This window comes from Hirundo rustica, chromosome 3 (genome assembly GCF_015227805.2).
Source record: "Hirundo rustica isolate bHirRus1 chromosome 3, bHirRus1.pri.v3, whole genome shotgun sequence".
Taxonomy (NCBI): Eukaryota; Metazoa; Chordata; class Aves; order Passeriformes; family Hirundinidae; genus Hirundo; species Hirundo rustica.
In genome coordinates, this window is record NC_053452.1 from 101153761 (window position 1) to 101162154 (window position 8394).

Consider the following 8394-nt stretch of genomic DNA (forward strand, 5'->3'; position numbering starts at 1 on the left):
ACCCCTGTTAGCTACCACAGATGGAACATATTGAGAAGTTAAACACACAGCACTGGTGACTGAAGAGGATGTATACAACTACACTGCAAATTCACCCAGCTTGTCAGCCCCCAAACAGCACTATTACCAGCTCAAGCCAGAGCATCTGTCTCACTTGAGACTAACAAAGACATCTCCTAAAGGCAATATAATCATCTAGGAGGGGGAGTTCGGAAACTGAAAACAAAGCCAGACAAAAGAAATACATTTCTCAATACGCAGCCACCTGAGCACTCCCAAGGCAGGGTACCTGTCTACCTGCAGACAGGATGATGGGCGACCGACATCCCAGGCAATTTATTACTCCTTCAGATGATTCAGGTAGTGCCTCCTACTGCAACACCTACTCATCCTCACTAGTAAGCAAAGACATATGGAAAGAGGGATGATGTACTCTGCAGCACTGCGCTTTGGTTTTCCAGCCCAGAATGCCACCTCATGTGTGCCCTGTGCCTGTGATTTTGTCAGCCATTTTGGTTCATCTTCTGCAAAAAGAAATGGGCTGGAAGTAATATAGCAAAGTATCACAAGAAAAAATAGTAATGAAAAATACTTCCAAGCCTTCCTTTCACCAACATCTCTTTGTCACATTTTTGACAGTCAGATTTTCAGTAAGAAACTTGATATTCCTCAAGCACAGAATGAAATCATTAGATTTGAGTTTCATTTGGTTAGTCCATTTACTAAGGAGTAAAACAACCTTTCAGGATTGTTCTAATAATTGGTCCAGTGAGTCATGGGCCCGGTCTGGGGATGCTCCGTCTAGCAGAATGGCATCATCATTTGGACTGAGACTGTTGCACTGAACCAAGTCATGTGCAGTTCAGTAACTACTCAGAGTCTACCCTGATGAAACTAGGCTTAAATATCTATCTATCTATCTATCTATCTATCTATCTATCTATCTATCTATCTATCCATCCATCCATCCATCCATCCATCCCTCCATCCATCCATCCATCCATCCATGCTAAGTGTTTAACAAACGAGTCACTTGTGTTGAGCAGCACCATGTGCTATACTGAAGTGCAACAATAAGTACAGTTGGAAGCAGGACACAATACTGAAGTGCATACTATGAATACTAACACAATATTGAAGTGCAACACTAAGTGCAGTTGGAAGCAGGAAATCACCGATTTTCAATTGATATTGATTGTTATTAGGCAGACACTGTTGTACTGAATTAGCACAAAATTATCTGATACAAGAAAACACTACCATTAATCAAGGTAATACTAAGTGGACTTAACTGAAGACTTGAAAGTTTTTCTCATTTGTTTGAACTTTCCACATCAATCTACACAACCTACTTACACAAGATACAGTTTATTGCTAAGATGAATGTTTTCTTCTCTATTTACAAAAATGTCTCACGTGTGGGCCTTCTCATCAGAAAAAGACTTTATACAGCAGTTTCTCCTAAAAGGTTGTTTGACAACTGATACCATGCAACTGCACTGCTAACCCTTTTTTCCCCTAGAGAAAAATGGAGGTATTTCAGACATGACATCTGATAACAATTTCAATAGCCCGTCTTTTTAATTTCAAATCTTCAGATTTCCACACTATATCAGCATGATTTTTGTTTTGATGTGGGATCATACTCAGCCTGTATATGGCTAATTTAGGGATCACAACCAGTGCAGTCTCAAAGTTCAAGAAAACAGCATTCCTTCATATCACACATAATCCAGAGCTCTCAGACCCATCTCTGTAGGCAGTCAATGAAGAGAAGTTAAATTAGAGTTGTGGAATACAATATTCTGTATTTTTGTTTACGCTTTGCATTGCACAGACATATTAAAATATTAACTAACCCTAAACAACATAGGCATCTCCGTGAGGTGTCCAGTTGGAATACAGTCTCCCTTTGATCCATGTCTTGCAATTAGGATAGAAAGACACCTCAATACAATAAACAGATGAATGAACAGAATGATGAACAGAAATAAACTGTTATGTCCATTAAGTACAAAAAAATGGTACAGAAATGCCGACTTGTCCAAAACCCCAGCAAACACCTAAAGAAAGGTAGAAATGATTCTCAGTTCTACTAAGCTCTGGTTTGGTCTCTTACTGGTATGATGTCTTCTTACTATATATGCTTCCACAGACACAGATTCCTTAATGTTTTCTTGATCAGGGCCTTCAATTATAGCAACATCTTTGAGCAACACAGGAAAGCAAAATTATTTTCCATCAAAATATTTAAACAATAAAATTTCAGTAGATTTTTTCCTACTTTACCTCTGAGAAAAAGGCCTAGCTGAATCTTCTAGCTTTAGAGAAAGGACTGAGTGAGTTTAAAGTCAATTAATAAATTAGTTAATTAATAAATTGGCAGCTTCTGAAATGGTTACCGCATTTTAAGTTATCCACATCTAAACCCAGCCTTTTATCTCAATTCTTCCTCATTCAGTGAAATTTCAGTGAAATCTGTTCCTACAATATCGCACTATCAACCTCTGAATTTTCTTTATCTCAAACAGATCTCTTTTCTCAAAAAAGTTATCCAGTCTTCTTTGTTAGACAGACTCTCAAAACTACAACTAACTCAGTTTTATTCTTCACCAACTCATCTTCACCTCTCCTTTTCTCCATCCCCAGACATCAGCAGTCCTCGTTCTCCCATTATGCAACCCACATTCCCCAATACAAATCACAGCACTAAAATCACTGCTCTGCTTTGTTCTCTACCAGCTTATCTCCCTCTACTACTCCCTTCCCTCCCTCTATCATATCTGTCAAACAGCACAAGTTTCCCAACCTCTCTTTCCTCCTTCCAAGCTATCTCTGAATTGCCCCATGTGAATCCTAACTCCTGTTCTCATCTTTCTGCCCCTCTCTTTTAGGCTTTGCTCTCTCTTTTGTTATTCACCAAGTTACTTCTCTCCTCTTTTGTCATTCACTTACAGTGCATTTCTCCCACAAAATATCTTAATCATAATACTACAGAGAGATTTGTAAATCTCCGTTAATAAGAAACGTGGATATTGAACCCGTGTATTTCACACAGCTCAATACCTATTGTCTCACTCAGCCAAGTCTATTTCAGGCTCCATGGGCAGTAGCATTTTCCCCTTGTATATCTGTACAGTACCAAGTACTCTCCTGGAGCTCTGCAAATAACAAAGCAGTTGTGTATCTTAAAGGAACAAGATAACACAGTAATAATGATCATAAGCATATGCAGTAACTTTTCTCCAGATGGATTCCAAAGCCCTCTATACCATTTGCCAATTAACAGTATAAAATGAAGTATTTACATAGGAATAATTTCACCCACGAACAATGGCATAATGCCAGCCATGCCTTAATTGCATGAAGTTACACAATACAAATTTAAGAGAGGAAGTAAAGACTCGCGTCATTTTTCCAGGGAGAATTAAGGCTGGAGTATTATAATCACCAAAACTAGTAGTAAAATGTAAATAAATTCACAATAAAATAAATTACACTTATTTCCAGAATTGTGGAAACATCCTATCAATTTTTATCTGTCAATGATGAGAACAGTTAAACCCAACCCAAACTCTAAACATTTTCAAAGATTCCTGCAATTAAAAAAAAAAAAAAAAAAAACAACCCACAACCTAAAAAACTCCCAAACACTGGTGTGCTCCTGAATAACTTTATTAAAAACTGGAAACTAGCCAGGACCTGAGACCTCTTCAACAATTGTTGTAGTGATTTCACTCATCAAAAACTGGGACCTCAGATGACAAGAAACACCATGTTGTGGAAATCCAAAAAAAAACCCCAAATTGACTGTGCATTCATATATCCAGAGTCGAATTTTAATTTAAATTAATTAGATTAATAAAAGTTGAAGTAATTCCTGCTCATTTTTTTCTACACATTGAAAATTTCACAGGTAAGTTTACCACTAATATTTAAACCAAGGTTCCGTAAGTAAATGCAACACTTAGTTCCCAAAAGACTTTGAATTGGGTGAAGTCCTGACATTGGTCAAATCATTTAGAATGCTTTCACTAACTCTTAACACAGTCAGAGTTTCACTCACAGTCCATGGGATAGAGGAGTGTATAATGAAAAAAATATTTAGAATAAATTACTCAATGATTGCTCAAAATTTATGAATAATTTATTTGGAAAAGAGTATTCAACCATACATGAAGCTCGTCAAAGAGGGGTAAATATATTTCTGAGTCATTTATTCAACAATTAATGGAAAAAAACTATTCACAAATGTCATTCAAATAAGCTCTAGACTATAGTAACTTGGTTTCCAGTTGACTCATTATGCTTTTTAGAAAAGTTCCTAGTTTTCCTGCACACTAAGTATGCTCTCATTATCTGAGATCCTCTTTTTTCTAATTTTCCCTCTCCCCCAGCAAAATAACATCTTTTTCCAGTACCACCACCACTATTGCAGTCCTGACTGGCTTTGACTGCAAGCCCAGTATCCAACTCTTATGAAGTGATCTTCCCGTCACCAAGAAGCCTGAAGTGAAGAAAAATGAGCATGTGTATATATATTTCTAAATGTTTGCATTTCTGAATATATCTACTAGGTGAGGAGCAGAGAAGAAATCCACCTCAAAACAAGAGCACGAGTCAGAGGAAACACAGAAGAGTTGAGACAAGCATTGGTAGTTGCCTTCCTTCAAAGCTCTCTTCCAGCCATGTCCATGCTTGGACACTCATGCCTGGTGTGATCCAGGAGCACCAGCGCACAGCCAGAGAGGATTTCCCTTCTCAAGCCACAACATGACTCATTGCAACCACTGGAGAAGTAGGCTGCTCTTGAAAAGAAATGCTGGCATTTCATGTAATTATGCTTCCTTAACTATCGAAAACTTAGATGCAGGAAATTCATGTTGTTATCACTGGTTTTCCAATATGCATTTAAAATATAGCATTGTAAACGCTGGCTGGTGTTCCTGCCTCAAAGGGATTTTCCCAGTGCTTTGAGCACAGTATAATGAAGTGCACTCATCTTTCAACAACTTGACACTTTTTTATTTTTTTTCAAATGCAACTTAAACAATAAAGGTCAGATTTAAAGACACAGAAGACAAACAGCTCTGCTTTACTCTTTTTTTTTTTTTTTTTTTTTTTTTTTTTTTTTTTTTTTAATGTTATTCGCTAGCATTTAATGAGAATTTCCAAGGCACTGCAAATCACCAACAGAAAACAGGAATGAACTGCTAAGAAGAATTTACCTGAAAAGGAGGGAGAGGTAGAAGAAGGGCTGTATGATGCTCTGATAAATATGAATAAGTACTCTTTGTACACAATGTGTGCAGATATTGGTGACTTATTTCTTGTGCTCTGAGTAAGAACAAAAGCAAAGTGAAAGAAGCAGAAAAGATCAGAGTGCAAGGCTGTACAATAGCTATTTCAAAGCAAAACAGCCACTATTTTTCAACCAGATCTGCTTTAAAATAATGGCTCATAGAACTAGGTACAATATTTTTTAATTTAGAATTTTCTAATGCAATCTGATTTGGCAACTAGAATATATAATCATCACCACAATGTAAATGCTATAATCCTCCTGACATCTATTCTACCTATTCTTTTTGATGCTACTTTGGCTTGACTCTAAGAAATTGTACCACATCAAGTATTGCTTTAATTAATAAAGGTTAAGCATAACTGAGTGCAGCTTAGCAAAGTCTTATTTACCTGAATAAATAGCTGCCTAGAAATGATGAATACACACAGCAACGTGCGTGCTTTCATTTCCACATAACATACATCCATTAACTCCCACTGTGCATTAGAGTTATGTGCCCTTTATCAAGTTATGTGCCCTGGATCAACTCAAAGAGATTTATTTAACAGAGCATAATTTTAAAGGTAAGTTTTGAGTCCTTGGATTGTTTGTTGGCCTATACCAAAGAACCCAGGTGTGGAGCTGGAAGGAAGACAAAAAGTAGGTGATGTGGTTTACGGTGCAAGTCACTCCTTCATTTATCCATCCGAGTCTCACCTGAAGCCGCACAGTGCCAAGGACAAGATACCGCTGCAGGTGCTGCCTTTCAGAGGAGATGTACAGCCCAGCGCCAGCCTACATGAAACCAGCAGAAGGATGAGGTCATGGCTGGGAACAAAAGAAGCAATTTGGGGAACCTGCTGATCAGTGAACAGCCCTGGGGCTTAGCACAGGCTTGGCAGGATCTCCAATCCTCTGACCTCGCTGATTAGCAAGATGGGAGAAGGGAGGAGACGGAAGGAGTTTGTAAGGAAGATGAAAGAGCAATTGAATCCTGACAAAAACAACCTTCCAGAGACCCCTGTGTCTAATGTCAGCAGTTAATTTGCATTTTCACATTTAATTTGGACGCTGCTGGACCAAAGCCTCCCAGGCACAACCTGTCACCACGCTGGTTTCAACGGTGTTAAAGTGGGATACATTTGTCCTGTAGACTACATATTAAACTACCATCATCTCTTTATGCTTGTAGCACTAGACTGAGATTGCTTCTTGACGTTTATTTCAAGCAGCAGTCTTGCCACATAGTACAGCCTTCATGCCACTGACCATTTAACAACCAACACTCTGAAAGAAAAGAAGCCTTTTTCTTTTTCCCTCCCCTGTCCAGCAGATCAATGTTCAGGTCCCATCCATTCTCCATGGAAATGACCCCTCTGTAAATATCCTGTTACCTAATATTTACTGCACTGGCACGGAGTCCCAAAGGTAAACTTGAAAAGAGGTGAGTTCAGCCCTCATAAACAGCTAACCAAGAAATGCTCCTGGAACAGCAGGCACGTAGGATTCCTTAGCTATAAAGCCATTCACAACACCCTTCCTGACACTGCTTTACTTCTTCAGGACTCTGCTTGCTAATAAAACTGCAAAAGGATTAACCAAGGAGTTTCACAGAAATCGCCACAAAATGTCTTAGCATTTTAAAACAGAAAACCCTTGGCATCGATTTTACAGATGACATACTGAAAAGGTTGGGGGGTTTTGTTGCCTTTTTTTTTTTTTTTCTATTAAAGAAAATAGGATTAGAGGTAGAGGCTTTTATATACCACCACTTCTGAGACATATGTTCTGCTCTCCCACCAGTTATGAAGTGATTACTGGAGTGGCACAAACAGATTTTTTTAACAAAGTAAAGGTGTGATTTTCTCAGGTTCTGTGAGAACATGCACACTTATTTTTACCAACTCAATCTGTTTTCCAGTAGTTTAATGTCCGCAGGGTTTATAAGGCTATCTTAGGTGTTGGAATCAACGTGGTTTGCAGGGTGCTACCTGACTGTGGAAGATTAAAGAAAAAGACACAGAGAAAGCAGAAATTATATAAGACTCAAAGTAACCTGGAGGCCAATTTAAATATACAAAATGATTGACCTTTTTTTTTTTGCTGTTTGCCCCTATACAGTACTCTAAAGCCTGAAGGCCTTCATATCATTAATACTTGCTTAGTTTTAGAAAACTCACTGAAGATCTGTCCCTAAATAATTTACATATACAAACTTTTAAAAGTATCATTTTTAGCCCACAAAAAGGAATTTGATCTTATAAATTCTTAGTGCCAGGAACAGCAATTCCCATGTAGAAAGTGGGACTTGATTTCTTGCACTTTGTCTGTTTAAGCTGGCCATAAAATGTTGCCAAAGGCACAACTGTAGAGATCTGATTTTATATCCATTCACATCAAGTGTATAAAAACCAAGAAAAGGAGATTTCACTATAAGGCAGTTACCTGAATTGGACTGCTCACCTATTCCAGATTCTCAGCCAAAAATCTATAAACACACCAACAGAAGGCAATGCTCCTGCAAGAGGCTCTTAAAGCTTAATTTTGGTCTGTTACACTAGGACAAATTTAGAATAACCACTTCAAATGCAGTGAAGATACTCAGGACCAGAGGAAGTGAGAACAAAATTTGGTAGGAACTGTACAGGGAAGTAGTCAGTTAACATTTAATCCTTGATTAAAATCTTCACGGTTGAGTGTCCATAAAAGAATTTACACTGGTTTAAAAACCAGTTTATCTGAAAACCCTTTCATGGGGATATTTCAGGCTGCATACAGCATCTTAGCTCATAATTTAGCAACAGAATCCAGACTGTACATTTCCAGCCTGGTTGAAATCTATGCATTTGAAATTCTGCAAAGTTTTGATGCCGTTTTAAGTATAACACTTCTGAAAGAAAAAACAAAAATCTCCTTTTCTGAATCACTGAAAGTTTACAGGTAAATAAAAGTCTTACATAGGACAATGTCCCTTCAGTATTTTTCTGCTCAGATGGCTTTACTTTGTCAGGACCCAAGACAAGAGAGCTGTAGGGTATTTTGTTGACACAAGATAGCTCAGCCCTCCTAATCAAAATTTTTCAGAAAAACATTCTCCATCCTTAGCTCTA